Here is a 14,964-nt window from a genome sequence, read left to right as displayed (position 1 = left end):
GCTTTCCAGGGAGGAGGTATGGGAGATGCAACAGAGGCTCGATGCCAAATAGCGGGAGAACGACCCCTATAGACAGAATGTCTAAGAGTGGTAGAAAGGGGGAGTGTTGGAAGTGGTCATTTCTATGGGGGTATAATCCTTTATTAATTTCTCTGCTAGCTACATGCTAGCAGATCAGCCTTGGCTGGACTGATAAGACTGCGCCCGTTGTCTGAAAACAGGGTGTGGTTATCTGTTCTTTGCAAGTAGAGCTGATGCTGATGTGCCAAAACTGCTATTGCAAGAGCAAAGACTAGACCCTCACCCTTGGGGTTGGGGGCAGGTTGCAAACAGATTATAAACATGACCAGCACACTTTGGATCAGGGGTGTAACTACCATTAGGCAAGGGGAGGCAGTCATCTTGGGGCCCCACTGCCTCAAGGGGCCCCCCAGAGGCACATCACATGACTCCCCACCCGCTCATGTTGCACCCCCTATGAATTATGTTGCGTCTCTTGGAGATCAGCAGGAGCAGAGAGTAAAAAAACTAGATTCAATGTGAACTGGATATTCACCGTATTCATAATGGGGATGTGAGTGTGAGTGCACGATATATTGTGAAGTGTGTTTGTGTGTGTATATCAATGAGGTGCCCATTTTAAAATCTTGTCTCTGGGCCCACTCCAACCTTGCTACGCCCCTGCTTTGGATGCAGTTGCTAAGGTCTACTATCTTATCTGGGGCAACAGCTTGTATGCAATAGAGTTGTTTGTGGCTTGGTATTTAAGGGTCGGGCCCTCCCATGTCGGCGCGGCTGCCTCCCAGAGCTTTGTTTGCAAACCTTCTCAATAAAGCTCTTTTTGAAACTCTGCTTCTGGTGTCCAGCAAATAACCTAACCGAGAGAACGAACCAGGAAAATTGGTTCCCTTCCATCAGAAGGGCTAGACAGAGCAGGAGGAAAACAATCAAGGAAGTTAATGCTAGGGGCAGGCAGGGTAAGATGAGTAAAAAGGTAGGCAAGAGAAGCATTCAGGCACTGAAGGGAAACAAAGTGATTTCTGATGTGAGCAACTGCAGCAGCAGACCATGGGGACAAACAGCTTGTTTGTCCTGATCCTCTGACTTCCTGGCTAGGGAGTTCGATTCAGAGAGGGTGGTTTCTGTTTGTTGCTTTGATTAGCCCATAGCTAGCTCTCAACGGTGTAGCATGCAAGGGACCAGTGCCTAGGCTAGTTCCCAGCACTCCTAGTTCAAACCCCTCAGGACCTGGAAGTTTCTTTTTTAACCTCCTATACCCACACATTTCTCCAACCCTGAGAGACACATGCAGGCTTGAGAGTAGTATCTGAGTCACTGAACTGTAGGAAATTAAAAATCTTTACCAACACAGCCCTTGGTCACACAGCTCTTGAATGCTTTGGGTAAGTCTTGCTGTTCCCCAAACTGACATGAAAGCAACTCCCTGCCTCCCCCTTGGGCATCAGGTCTCAGAGAAACTCCTTTGCCAAGTCACAACAGTGACTCTTGCCTCAAACCCTTTAGGGTGTGTTTGAAAAACTGGAAGATAAATGCTACCCCCATAGTGTTGGGAATTCTCTCTGGTAGGAGAAACTCTTTTTCATTATAGCAGAGTGCACAGAGGCACAACACAGTGGTATTTAGTTAGGCATGCATGTATGCTGAGTGAGAGTAAAGTAACTTGGAGCCAGTTCATAGTTTCAAATCTATATATATGGTATTTATTAGAGAACTCCATTCTAGATAGGAAAGTGAGGAGTTAGGATCTCTAATCTAGCTAGATAGCAGTATGCAGTTGGATTCTGCATCTCTGCACACATGGTGCAGGGGAGAGGAGCTTGCATGTTGCAAGGTAGAAGGAACAGGAAGAGAAAGGGAAAGAGCAAGTGCAAAGCAGGAAGGAAGGAAGTTAGTCCCTAAGAGTAGCAATCTACATTCCAAAGGGATAGTGTCAGAGCGGTAGAGAAGGGATGACCAATGTCTTGACCCTCTAGCCCTCTGACTCACTAGTCCGTCCTCCACTGTCTTTGAGACAAGAGACAGCGCAAAGTCCTTCACTTCCAACACATAGCACATGGGAGACCCCCAAAAGTGACCCCGTCACTTCATAATTGTACAGTGCTTCATGCTCAAGTATAGTGGATTAATGGGGAGTTTATCAAGCAAGAAAAGTATTTGCTGTTCCCACTTTAGCTCTTTCACTGGGATTAAACGAATCCAAGGTTTAATTTCCCAATAAGCAGGCATCATATAGACATGATCAAGATTCACGTCTGCCAGAGAAAACACACAAGCCTGATTGCAACAAAAAGCTATTGTTCTTACAAAGCTTGGTGAAGTCCAAGAATAGCAACCTTAAAAAAAAGAAGAAAAGCCAAAGGGTCTTCTGTTCTCAATGGAGTCTCCACAAATGGGAGGGAGAAAAGATTAGCAAAAAGAGACACTCCCAAAGAGCGGCACTGGGACAACAAGGGGAACGAGAATGAAAACAAATTAATCAAGGAGTTCTGGTGTAGGCACAGTCTTGGCTTTGGCTGCAGTTTTCAGAAAATGCCACTCTGTGCTATTTAGTATTGCAAATTTAAAAGGAATGGGAGAGGGGCTGAAGTCATGACTTGCAATGCTAGCCATTGCCAAGTCTCCCTCTTTACTAAGCTGAGGGCCACCACTTGGCAGCCCTCAACATGGATATATTGTCTGTAATATAGTAAGGGTGCTGGTGAACTTTGTGAGAGATTCTAAATGGCTGATAACCCCTGCTAACTTGGCAAAGAGACACCTTTTAACATGGTGATTCTCTTTATTTAGCAGGGGGAGAGTAACTGGCCCTATCAATCCCCAGCACAGTACTTCCAGTGACTGTTGCTGGTGTCTTTTTAGATTGTGAGCCCTTTGGGGACAGGGATCCATCTTATTTATTTATTATTTCTCTGTGTAAACCACCCTGAGCCATTTTTGGAAGGGCAGTATAGAAATCGAATGAATGAATGAATGAATGATAAGACCCACATGCTTGACAGCCGTGATCTAGACACTGTCCATGATCAGTTAATTCAGCTTTGGTTGTACCAAGCAATGGCGTGAGTGAGAGCGATTAAAGCCAGGAAGAATTGTTGGGGCCGGTGTGCATTTTGCTATCTTGCCAAAAAATCTGGCCTGTTGATTACAGGAGAATGAATTTTCTCCCACTTTCCATTGTTCCAGAGTATTTGATCATTAAGGAAACTTGTATTCAGCACAAGGGGGGCGGGGAAATGTGATTTAAAGAGCAGTGAAGGAATTCTTGTCACGACAATGAATAAGATACAATTGGTGGCAGCCTTCCAAGTGCTTTTAGCAGTTGCTGTATACCAGCTATGACCTAGCACAATGGCTGCCAAAAACAGAGGACGTGTAACTGGGGTGGATTGCAGGATACTTGCAATTTTCATTACAGCACAGAATTAAGGGTCAGTTTCAATGCAGAAGCTGGCTTGCTCTCCACTGTTCTTTTGTCACTTGAATGAAAAGGTGAAACTACTGTCAAGAGTAAGCATGTGGAAAGACGGTTCATGGCACCCATCAAACTTCCCTCGACAGGTGTTGATTTAGCTGCCAGGCAAGTGTCATCACAATATATTTATACTTCTACAAGTTATTGGGAGATTATGTGTGCATGCAATATATAATGTTGGAATAGGAACAGATCTCTGATAAGGCTCACCCTGCTGCCACTGTGATTTGACTTCTGCTTGTATGCAGTAGGGTTGCCAATCCTGACTAAAGCTATTCCTGGAGATTTTTCTCAATATTTTTTTCTAATACCAAGCCATGAGAATCCACAGGATTGCTTTTAATAGGCAGCTGGAGATTGATCCTGGAGATTCCAGGACAATCCTAGAGGTTTGGCAGCTCTACTGTGCAGGACCAATCCGAGCCCAAACGGCATCCCAGGTGAGAGACATCCTCGGGCACCCCCCCGACATCAGCCCCAACATTGATATCAGCCCCACTGCTTCCCTTACCAGCACTGCCCCCTTCACCCTCACCAAGCTGGCGTCACCTTTTGAACTGCTGCTTTTGCTTGGTTTTGTAAATCAACATCAGTGGCAAGGATGGAGGGTGTCTGCAGTGGTAGCTGCTGTAAGTAAGCTCCGCCTTCACTGCTGCCACTGCCACCAATCTACAAAACCAAGTAGCGGCACCAGCGGCATCTCAGAAGTTGAGATTAGTTTGGCAAGGGGGAAGAAGGGTGGTGCTACAAGGGAGGTGGAGATGATGTCAGGACTGGGATCTTCAGTCATACCTCAAAGGTCCAACCTGCCTACAATCTACACTGGGTTAGGGGAACTTTCCAGTCAAGTGGAATGGCACTACTACCTGCTTTGAAAGTTGCCTTATATCTGAGCAATGTCCAGGTCCAAAAGCACCCTGACTCCAAGGTGATCACATTCTTGAACCCTAGCAGGGGAAGGAGCAGGTGGCAGGGTGTCTAGTTCAAATGACCGACAGGACCCAGAGGAAGGCTGGATTCTGTATCTTTGGACTGGAGGCCATGCATAGGCTAGATACACTTCTGCTAGAAAAAAGGAATGATGAGATCTAGCTAGTTTCATTGTTATTTGGGGCCCAGCATGGAGGACATGAACGTAAACAACAAATTCCTGAAAATTCCAGTGTGGAATTAATAAAGTTTCCTGCCAAAATGAGTCCAGATTTCTATTAATAGTATATCAGTCACAGTGCAGAGGCAGACTGGTGCAGATATTTCAACGGTGAGGAGGATTAGTGGAAGGAATAATTCACTGTGCTTCACTGCCATTCGACAACACCCACCTTATATTTTTAGATTGTGAGCCCTTTAGGGACAGGGATCCATCTTATTTATTTATTATTACTCTGTGTAAACCGCCCTGAGTAATTTTTGGAAGAGCGGTATAGAAATCAATCAATCAAACAAACAAATCTTAGTACCCATTCCCTGGGGCCTTCTTTCTTTGGCGGGTAAGCATAGGGTTCTAATCATCAGGGTTCTAATTTTACCTCACAGCTGGTGGGGGAGGGAGGGTTCATCAAAAGACAGGAGGAGGGAGAATGGGAAGCAGCATCACTCAGTGTCATAGAGCATTTAAGTGCACTGCTTTTGGGTATTCCCATGCACATGTGGGCTGTTAGGAGTGATTCAGTGAACAGTCTATCTTCTGTTTCTTTTTTAGATTGTGAGCCCTTTGGGGACAGGGAGCCATTTTAATTATCTATTTATCTATATATTTATAGATATATTTAATTCTTTTGGGACATGCGTGCCCAGGATTTGGCGGTGGAACTCTCTCAACACGCTGCAAGAGTTCCGAAGTGAGGACTGAGGAAGAGAGGGGGAGGAAAGTGCTGGTGGTGGCCGGCCGGCCGGCAGAGGAGGAGGGAGAGAAAGGTGGCGGTGGGCAGTGGGCGGTAGGTGGTGGGCGAGGGGGAGAGAAAGGCGGCAGCGGGCGAGGGGAGAGAAAGGCGGCGGCAGGTGGGGGGAGAGAAAGGCAGCAGCGGGAGGGCAGAGGGGGGGAGAGAAAAGCTGTGGAGGCAGGCGGATGGGAGGGAGAAAAAACGGCGGCGGCGGGGCCCTTCTTGGCTGCCCGCCACAGCTCTGCGTGGGGAGGGGGGAGGGCTGGCGAGCGTGGGGTCGGAGGGAAGGGGAAGAGATGAGAGACCAGGGCAGGAGGAAGAGGGAGGGGAAAACAGTCGACCCCAAAGCGCCGCACAGATGCTCTGTGCGGGGTCAGCTAGTATCTATGTAAACTGCTTTGGGAACTTTTTGTTGCCAAGTGGTATAAAAATATTCATCATATTCGTATTCCAAACTTCACCATAATTCTTGAGCTTTCTGATGTTTATATATTATTTAAGGGAAACACTGTCACAGTGAGGTGTAACTCAGTGCCATTGTATTGCTGGTGCCTGAGCAGCTGCTTTTATTTCTTAATTTCACTATTGCCTGACACACTTCTCTGCCTTTGTGAGTTCTCTATTCATCCCTAATTTGGTTTTCCTCCTCCTCCCTCCCTCCACTAATAGAAATTGCTTTGTTGTTCAACTTAATTTCACTCTTGAATGGGTTGAAATGGGCTTATTTTCTATTCAGCCCTTGCGCAAAAGAATAATGCCATATTAATAAAAATTAATAAAAGCAAAAGCTATTTTTCATGAAATATGAAAGCAAGTAATTTTGTTCTTTACACACCAAGACAGACATGCTGGAAATGAGTGTGTGTGTGTGTGTGTGTGTGTGTGTGAGAGAGAGAGAGAGAGAGAGAGAGCGCAAGCACACTGGTGAATCAGTTTGGCTTTTTTCTGTGTTCCTCATTTGGCACATTTAATCCCCAAAAGCCATCTGGAGCATGAGCAGAACCTGTGCTGGTCTCCAGTTTACCTGCATAGTGGTAAAGGTCCTACAGCATGGCCAGGGAAGGCAGCACTAGTTACATAACCTAAAGATGGAGCTGAAACAAAATAGCTGACATCCAGATGAAGTTACTCCTACTCAGGAGTCACTCTGAAGGACTACTAAATTTCAGTAGGACTATCCAGTGTAATTTAGTCTGGATGTAAGCCAATGTCAGAAGTTAAACATTTATATGTTGGACTCACAGTTTGGTGAAATTTGAGCACTTGAGACCTGTTGGGCTGTCTCTCTTATTAGTGCATTGCCACATATTAAAGGTGATGCTTTCTCTCTCTCCACACTTTGTTTCTTATGCTTTCTCTTCTCATACCTTGGCTAACAGCAGTAATATTTGAATGTTAGCCTTCTCCCCCTGCCTTCTCTGTGCTGTCTAGTTATGAGGGGCTGTAAGCTATCTCCGAGCAGGGGTTTGTGGCAGTTTCAGTTCTGGTCTGGCCTCTGTAGACTTGAGAGTCTGTCCATGAAAAGTAATTCATCACTAGCCTCTAGATCAGGGGTAGGCAACCCTTGCACTCCAGCTGTTGCTGAAATATAACTCCCACCATCCCCGGCCACAATAAATTGCTCCACATGGTAGTCTTAGTTCTAGTAGCTTCATGCACAAGTAGAAATTATTGTTCACAAATATTCTAAATTTTCTACACTTCACAATTTTACTACCCAAATTTTGACCATGTGAAATGAAATGTAATAGCAGTTGTTGTTGTTGTTGTTGTTGTTGTTGATGATGATGATAATAAAACCTTGGGTACTAGGGGACCATCCAATAATTACATTAAAAAGAAGAAAATTGTGCCCACAACTGGTAACCTTAAAAAGAAAAGACAGCTAGGAGAGGGGAAGGGACACAAAAGGAAGGTGAGGAAAAAAAGAAGCTGATATCAGAGGACAAATGCTCAAGATAAAAAGATGCATTTTCAGATGCTGTTTAACCTTTTGCAAGGGGTGAACAGGTGTGCCTATTACTTCAATATCTGAAATAATATTTTGAATGTGAAAATTTTCCTCATCACTTACTTTAGACTTGTTGGCATCTTGATTGATTGGGAAGAAGTCTACTATCAAACACTATCAAATTGCGTGTCAGCTATCAAATGCTATGAGGTATGAAATATCGTTGTCAGAGATCAGATGCTGTCAGATAGTAAATAGGACTACATGTTAAATCTCAGATACTGTCAAATATCAACTCTCTAAAACCAAATATTGAAATGAAATATCATAGGATGCTAAATGCAGATAGCAAACACTGGACCAGGCAGACAATATTTGCAAAAGATTCAGCATCGAAGCTTGCAGAGAAGGTGGTTGAGGATAATTTTGGGAAGCAAACTCATTCTGGGTCTACTTTCTGCCTGGAAGGCAGTGTCTAATAAATGGGCACTCATTTTAAAATGCTGGGTCAGTGATAGGTGGGCTTACATATCCTTGTTTTGTTGAAACTAGTTCAACATGTGGAAGCCATATTTTCAGACATTGGTCTCTTTGCACAATTAGAAAGTTCCAGAAAAAGAAGTTAATGCTGCAGAGGAGGCACACGTGAATGCCCTGCTGGTGTACAGTGAATCAGGATAAAGAATTAGTGTTGAGTTGGGGAGAAGGAGTTGTCTGCAGAGAGAGTACTAGCTGCTGCAGGCAGATATGCTTCTGTTCTTGGAAAAGGTGGGGGGAGAAGAGGAGTAAATGCTGGAGGAATTTATTATGTAGCTTCATCTTCTTCTTAGCTCAGAGATGCAAAACAAAAACCAAACAGCATGAAGTAGTGATACATGGGTATGTTAGCCACGCAAAAACCGCAGGAGCAGAACTGAATAATCATGACATGAAATGAAGATATACTGCCCCCTTGGAATGATGATGCATGGCTTTATACTCATGGCCTTCGCTTTGAGCATGTGCTTGGCTATATAAAAAAGCCAAAAAAGAAAATGGCTTTACATGAGGCACAGAAGCTTAGTTTGGCAGTAAAGATTTGATAACTAGAACTAAAATTGAATGAGGGCCTTGGGAATCGAACTGAGAGTGTTGGTCCCAGCTCATACAGGAGCATGTGAATGAAGCTCCACATAGAGGAAAGGCTCCAGATGATTGTAGCAGCTCTAACAGCTGCCACAGTCACCTACAGAGAGTCAAGCCTTCTCTCAATGCTGCTGCCATGTGCCCTCCTGCTGGCTCACCTATCCTCCCTCAGGCAATGCCCAGCTTCTTGGAGTTGCAGAAACAAACAAGGAAGTCCCTGCAGCTTTTGTTCCTCTTTAATGCTCTAAATTCAAGCAGCTAGGCAGGGAGGGAGGATAAGTGAGGAGTGCTGGAGGAGTGAGGGAGGAGAAGTGAGCAGGCGGGAACCACTGGCTGCTACAGCCTCTTGGAGGCTTCTTGCCATATAGAGACGGGGTCTCAAACTGTAGCCTTCCTGCAAGTGTTGGCCTACAACTCCCATCATCTGGGATTACTGGCCATTGGGACTGGGAAAGATGAGAGGTGTAGTCCAGCGGCTGGAGGGCTGCAATTTGATACCCTGATATTCGGCCTTGTCCATAGGCAAACTGAGGCTTGGTTCCTCTTAATGGATGCTTGTGTAAGAGCTGTAAAACCACATTATTTTATTCCTGTGGGCTGCCAGTCTTCATGTGGCAGTCTTCTCTTTTTCTTCACAAAAAAGGAAACATATACTAATGTGGGGGGTGGGGGGGATAAGGTTTGAATGAAAATAGATGAGGGCATAGCTTAGAAGATGGGGATGTAGCTCAGTAGTAAAGCACCTGTTTTGCATACAGAAGGTCCTGCAAACAATTCCTGGCATCTCCAAATAAGGCTGGGAAAGACCCTTGTCTGAGAACCCTTGCCAGACAATGTAGCTACACCAATGGTAGTGACTTTCTATAAGACAACTTCATATGAAAAGAACTTATTTTTAATTTGTTTAAATCATCTATGTTTACCTACTCTATCATACTGTCCATGTTTATACTGGCTAGAGTGGGAATAGGCCCATCCTCTGCGCTAGTCCCACTGACTCCACCCTGGTGCCGGCATGTTTGAACTGAAACACTGACACCCCTATCTGCAGGTGAAACTTAGCTGTGTATTTCTGACCTTTCCTATCTCTCCTCTTCTCCCCGTTATTGCCTTCTGTTCCAAACAAAGAAACAATTTATCACTGAAAGGAGGATCTCGCTTCCTTTGCTAAAACCTGGCAAGTTATGCAGTGTGCCTTGTACTTTCTAATGTCAGGCCCTGTTAAACTAGTCAGAGCCGAAGAGATTCTTGCACTGCCAGCTCCTTGCTCACTCCAACAACCCTTCCCTGGTCTGTCAGGCCTATGTTCCCGTAGCTCTTGTTACTTCTGCTTGGCTGTAGCAAGCACTGAAGACACCGCTGGCACGAGGCAACTTGGCACAGCTGCGGTTGCTGCTCTTGTTTAGATCGCTGTCATAGTGTGTGATAATGGGAAATGCAGCGAGCACATTGGCAGCAAAGTCCACCGTGTGATTAACCATCTGCTTCTCAGCAGCAATGGGCATGTTCAGAAAAATCAATGGGGGATTTGAAAAAGTCAGCCCCTATTCTGACTGTTCTGGCCCCTATCCTCACCATTCCCTTTGGGAAGTTCTGAATTGTGGCACACATTACAGGGCTTGCTACGAATGAATGGAAAATCTTTTGTTCCATCTAGAATTTTATTTAGTTATAATTTTATTTAATAATAATAATAATAATAATAATAATAATAATAATAATTCTTCGATTTCTATACCGCCCTTCCAAAAATGGCTCAGGGCGGTTTACAAAGAGAAATAACAAATAAGATGGCTCCCTGTCCCCAAAGGGCTCACATTCTAAAAAGAAACATAAGACACACACCAGCAACAGTCACTGGAAGTACTGTGCTGGGGGTGGATAGGGCCAGTTACTCTCCCCCTGCTAAATAAAGAGAATCACCACGGTAAAAAGTGCCTCTTTGCCCAGTTAGCAGGGGATCCCCAGTTAGTAATTTAATTAATTAATAAATAATAATAATAATTAATTAATAAATTAATAAAAACACTAGGGTGGGACCTTGCATACAGAAGGTCCTGAGTTGTGATTATGGAGAGTTGTGATTATGGAGAGGGGTTGTAGTTCAATAGTATCCACTTTGCAAGCAGAAGGTGCCAGGTACAATTCCTGGTATCTCCAGGTAGGGGTGAGAAAGAACCCTGCTTGAAACCCTGGAGAGCTGCTTCCAGTCAGTGTAGACAATACTGAGCTAGAGAAGGGCCAAAGGACCAAAGGACCAATATTCAGGGCATTTCCAGATGGTAATAAACTGCAGAATGTTCAAAGACAAGCTCCAAGTGTCATCTTGCTCCCTATACACATGCTGCTGCAAGCTTCCATGCTGCTTGCTAGCATGCTTGTACCCCCTGTACACATACTTAGCAGAGAACCTTTCACACTGCCACCTGCTCTTGCATTCTGAGAAGAGTCCACCTTTTCTCCCAAATGCCACAAAAATGATAATGAAAAGGGATGGGTTCTTCCTGGAATGGAAGAGGTAGCCAGAAGGTGGCACTGTGAAAATTGCATGAGGCCATGTCTACAGATGTAAGGTAGCCTGGGAAGCAGCAGAAACTTGTGTGCATCTTCTCCTTTGGACGTGACCGTGGAAGAGTCCAAGTGATGCAGGCACTTGCCTGTTGCTTGTTGTGTTCTCAGTGATATTTTCAAGGCTCATGGTGCTTCTCTAAACTTAATTACAATTCAAAACCCTCAAAATCTTTGTCTGTTACTTCTCTCCACCCCACACCTCCTTCTACCTTGACCATCAGGCTTTAGGGAGTGAAGCATGAAATAGCTCAGCCAAAGTACTATCAGCTATCAGAAATAATCTGGGTTCTTGACTTGATATCTCCTGTTAATGGTTTGTATTAGTATTTGAAAACGGAGACTGTTCCATTTACTCCTGTCAGATGTCTTTTGCTAGCTGCTGCTCTTAGTTCAATGCATCATTCCTTTTTGCAGTTAGGCATATTCTAAAAGTCAAACAGGTTTTCTGTGTTTATACTGTTATTTTTCTATATTTTACCTTTTGGTTTGGGTACACTGTGTAAATTCAAATTCTGTTACTCTCCTGCTTTCAATAAAAGTGCTACAAAGCAAGTCATTCTGACCTCTGTTCTTTACATGAGAAGTGCACTTGTAGGGCAGGATTAATAACTGTGCTTAAATAATAAAGGCAGGCAATTTGCCTTTCCCATTACATATATCTGCCAGTGCTTCTGCCTTGACCTTAGTAGCTTCATTAGTTTAAGGCAGTAAGTGAAGGTCCTTGATTAAACATCCCATTCCCTTTGGATGTCTTGTGGTATTACATGTGGCATGCAATATAGAATATAATTGCTTTCCAACCAGTATAGTCAATACATTTTAGGTCTGAATTGGGTTCCCTGTGCGAGCACATCTGGTTCTCTTACTTCTGGTTAAGGTATACTATATTCCAATGGTTCCCAAACTTGGGGCCTCCAGATGCTGCTGAACAACACCTGCCATCAGCCCCAGCTACAAATTATTGTGGCTCAGGAAGATGGGAGTTGTAGTTTAGCAACATCTGGAGGCCCCCAGACTGGGAGCCACTGGTATATGCTATATAATGTCAGAAAAATAGGAATGGATGGATAGTGTCATCATGCCCCCACTCGAGGACATTGGAGAGGAGTGGGAGGCAGATGACTGACTAGAAAGTAGGGAGGCGCCTGAGGAGGAGCAGGCTGGTGATGTGAATGGAGAGGTAATTGAGACAGGCCAGGGTGAGTGTTTGGCACAGGAGGGGCCAGCAGGGCCGGGTGATCTTTGGAGAGAAGGGTCAGGATCTGAACCAGAGTTTGAACGGCCGCTATCTCCTCGAGAACGCAGAACGGGGAAATGTCAGTAGTAGGTGAAGGAATTACGGAGGAGTTGTTGGCTGGCAAGAAGACAGGAGCCGGATTGAATCCATGGCAGCTGGTGATGGTGGAGTGCTGATTAAGTGCAAATGGCTGCTGACTATAAATCGGGCAGCCTGTGCCTTGAACAAACTGCTGAAAACAACACATCAAATCTGCTTGGAGCTTTTGTCAGAGAGATTGTGACTTTGGAATTTGGGCTTCTCACTCCTCACTTCTGTATTCCTGGTGAGACTGTTTAAACTAGAACTTGAGCTACTGGCTGTTGTGTCATATATTTCTGGCCAGCGTCTTCTGTTGAGTGAGTTCGTGACAGACAGTGGCTTAGATTGGTCAAAAAACCAATGTCCCTTACCTCATTCTCTCTCTGTTAACTGGAATCAAGATTTGAAGTCACTGTAGAGTGGGTCAGAATGATACCACAGACAATTGATGGGATCAGACAAGGGCAATACTAGCTGGCAGGAGCATAGCAAGGTTGGAATGGGCCAAAACGTGAAGCTGAGCCTCTGCCCAACCTGCCTTCTTCTTCAGAAAGGCATAAGGGGCATGGGGTGTCTCCAGGGGCATAAGGGGCATGGGTGGGCAACCCCCCCCGAAAAGTAGCCCCCCTTACCTGCCTACCCAACAGAATGTAAGTGAAAATATGTTCAGGATTATTAATGTGAAATATTCTATTATTTCTGTTTCAAATCTAATGTGTGGGACACCGCTTGCCCACCCAGAAGTGCACTTTGCTCCTTCTGTGCCCTCTTTCAACTTTTTTAAAAAATGGTGCCACCATTGATGAGGGGGGAGAGCAAAGAGCTAGATGTCACCCAGCTGGCAGGCCCTGCCTTCCGCATGGTCCCAGGGATATTTCCCCCCACCCCTTGTCTAACTGTGAAGGCATGCACACGAGCAGCCATAGTCAGGCTTGCACAGCCCTATCTGGGATTGGGATTGGTCCTGATCCTGCTGCTGCTCTGCTTGGTAGCCTGAGTTTTTTTACCTGGGCTAGAGCACCCTTCTACCCCAGTTCCTGGTCATGTGGCTGCTTGGGTTACCTGCAGCCCAAGCAGCCACAGAGCTGGGCAGCTAGAGCACCCGGCAGCAGGGAAATCCCCCAATACACTGCACGGTGTATTGCATCGTGCATGGTGCATTGCACCTTGCACAGTGCATTGTGGGATTTCTGGAGGCTGGGTTATGTTTCCCCAGCCTCCAGATGGCCACACCGAAGAAAAGAAGGGCATAGCCAAAGAAAGTGGTGCAGCCAAAGAAAGGAAATGATAGAATGTGGGGAAGTTAGATGTGATCCTACCTCGCACCACTACCCACCCCGCCATCTCCACCCTGGTTACAGAGTCATGTGGATAACCTTTGTAGCTTTGCCCCTGCTAGCTGCCTGTGATAAAGGGATGCTGCTGGATTCAGAATTTGGTTTGAAATTTGAAACTCTGTTCAAGAAGGGTAGTGTTCCAAAACAACTAGACAAAATCTACAGTTTTCAGTCTCATGTTGTGTGCCTAATTCAGGAAGTGCTCAGGGCTTATTTTTTCCTACCCAGCAGTGACATGCTGTGTTCTGATAGCTGTGTATCCTTGCAAGACTGTATTTTAATACTTTTGTACAAGAACATCTGTTTTATAGCCTCAGTCTACAGAACTAGCAATGTAGTGCAACAGTGAGTGACAGACAGACACTGTAGTGAAACTACAATGCATTTGGGGCCTTTATGTGAAATGAGCAATCAATAACAGAGGGAGGAATGGCCGTGCAAATGAAACTGATTAGAATTCCAATGAATAATCAGATTTTCTTTTTAAATCCCCTTCACAGATCCAGAAGACAGAATTATTTTTTACCAGTTTTACCTAACTCTATCCAGCATTGAAAGAGAATAGTTAAGGAGCTGGCTGAAAAACCTATCCAGCATGAGCTGAGAGCAGCTTCATAATATGTCCGTGAGATGGTGTCACCCCCCCCACCCCGATGCAGGTTCTTTTCTGCAGTATTTTGAAATGATCAGATTCCTCCCATCTCTCTGCTGTTTACCACCAAGCTAGTTGATGTTACAGTTTAAACCTTTGCTTTTCTAACAGGCTGTTTTAAAATTGCATAGGTAGAAATGATGTTAAATAAGCTACATTACATTTCCATGTCATGGAACTGGATCCTGAAGCCTCCATAATGGGTTCATCCACGATGTATGGAGGTTTCCCAGGTTCTCAGGTGTAGCTTGATACCTTTTGCATTTCACCGTCCATAGAGCTCTTCTCATATCCATGGAACAGCTGGGAGTCCTAGACCTGGAAAAGAATATTATCCAATGCACTTAATAGAATTCATAGAATAATTCTCTGAAATATTCTCTTCAATTATAATTAATTGTCACGCCTTCACACCATCCATGGCTTTGGCGGGCCAAGCCTGACCGCAGTGGCATGATTTACCTGGTCCCGACACAAGAGAAGGAGGGCTGGCAGCAGGCCCAGGTGGAGGCAGGTGGGGAGGCAGACTACCTGGAGGGCACATCTGGCTGCAAGATCTTGCAGGAGCCCAGCATATCACAAGATGGATGAGACCTCGGGTTCTCACAAGACTTGCTGAGAGTGCAGGAAGGCA

The 14,964-nt window shown here is 45.0% G+C and overlaps 1 long non-coding RNA gene across 1 annotated transcript in view; it reads right to left on the bottom strand.

The window, feature by feature from the left end:
• The window catches only part of LOC128344413 (uncharacterized), an 81,180-nt gene that overhangs the window by 62,048 nt on the left and 4,168 nt on the right, over positions 1-14,964 (bottom strand). The window contains exon 2 of the long non-coding RNA XR_008315841.1: positions 14,492-14,648. This is a non-coding gene — a long non-coding RNA (uncharacterized LOC128344413). The remainder of the gene's footprint in view (positions 1-14,491; positions 14,649-14,964) is intronic.

The sequence above is a fragment of the Hemicordylus capensis genome, chromosome 2 (assembly GCF_027244095.1).
Source record: "Hemicordylus capensis ecotype Gifberg chromosome 2, rHemCap1.1.pri, whole genome shotgun sequence".
Lineage (NCBI taxonomy): Eukaryota > Metazoa > Chordata > Lepidosauria > Squamata > Cordylidae > Hemicordylus > Hemicordylus capensis.
This window is presented reverse-complemented; position numbering and strand designations above follow the sequence as displayed.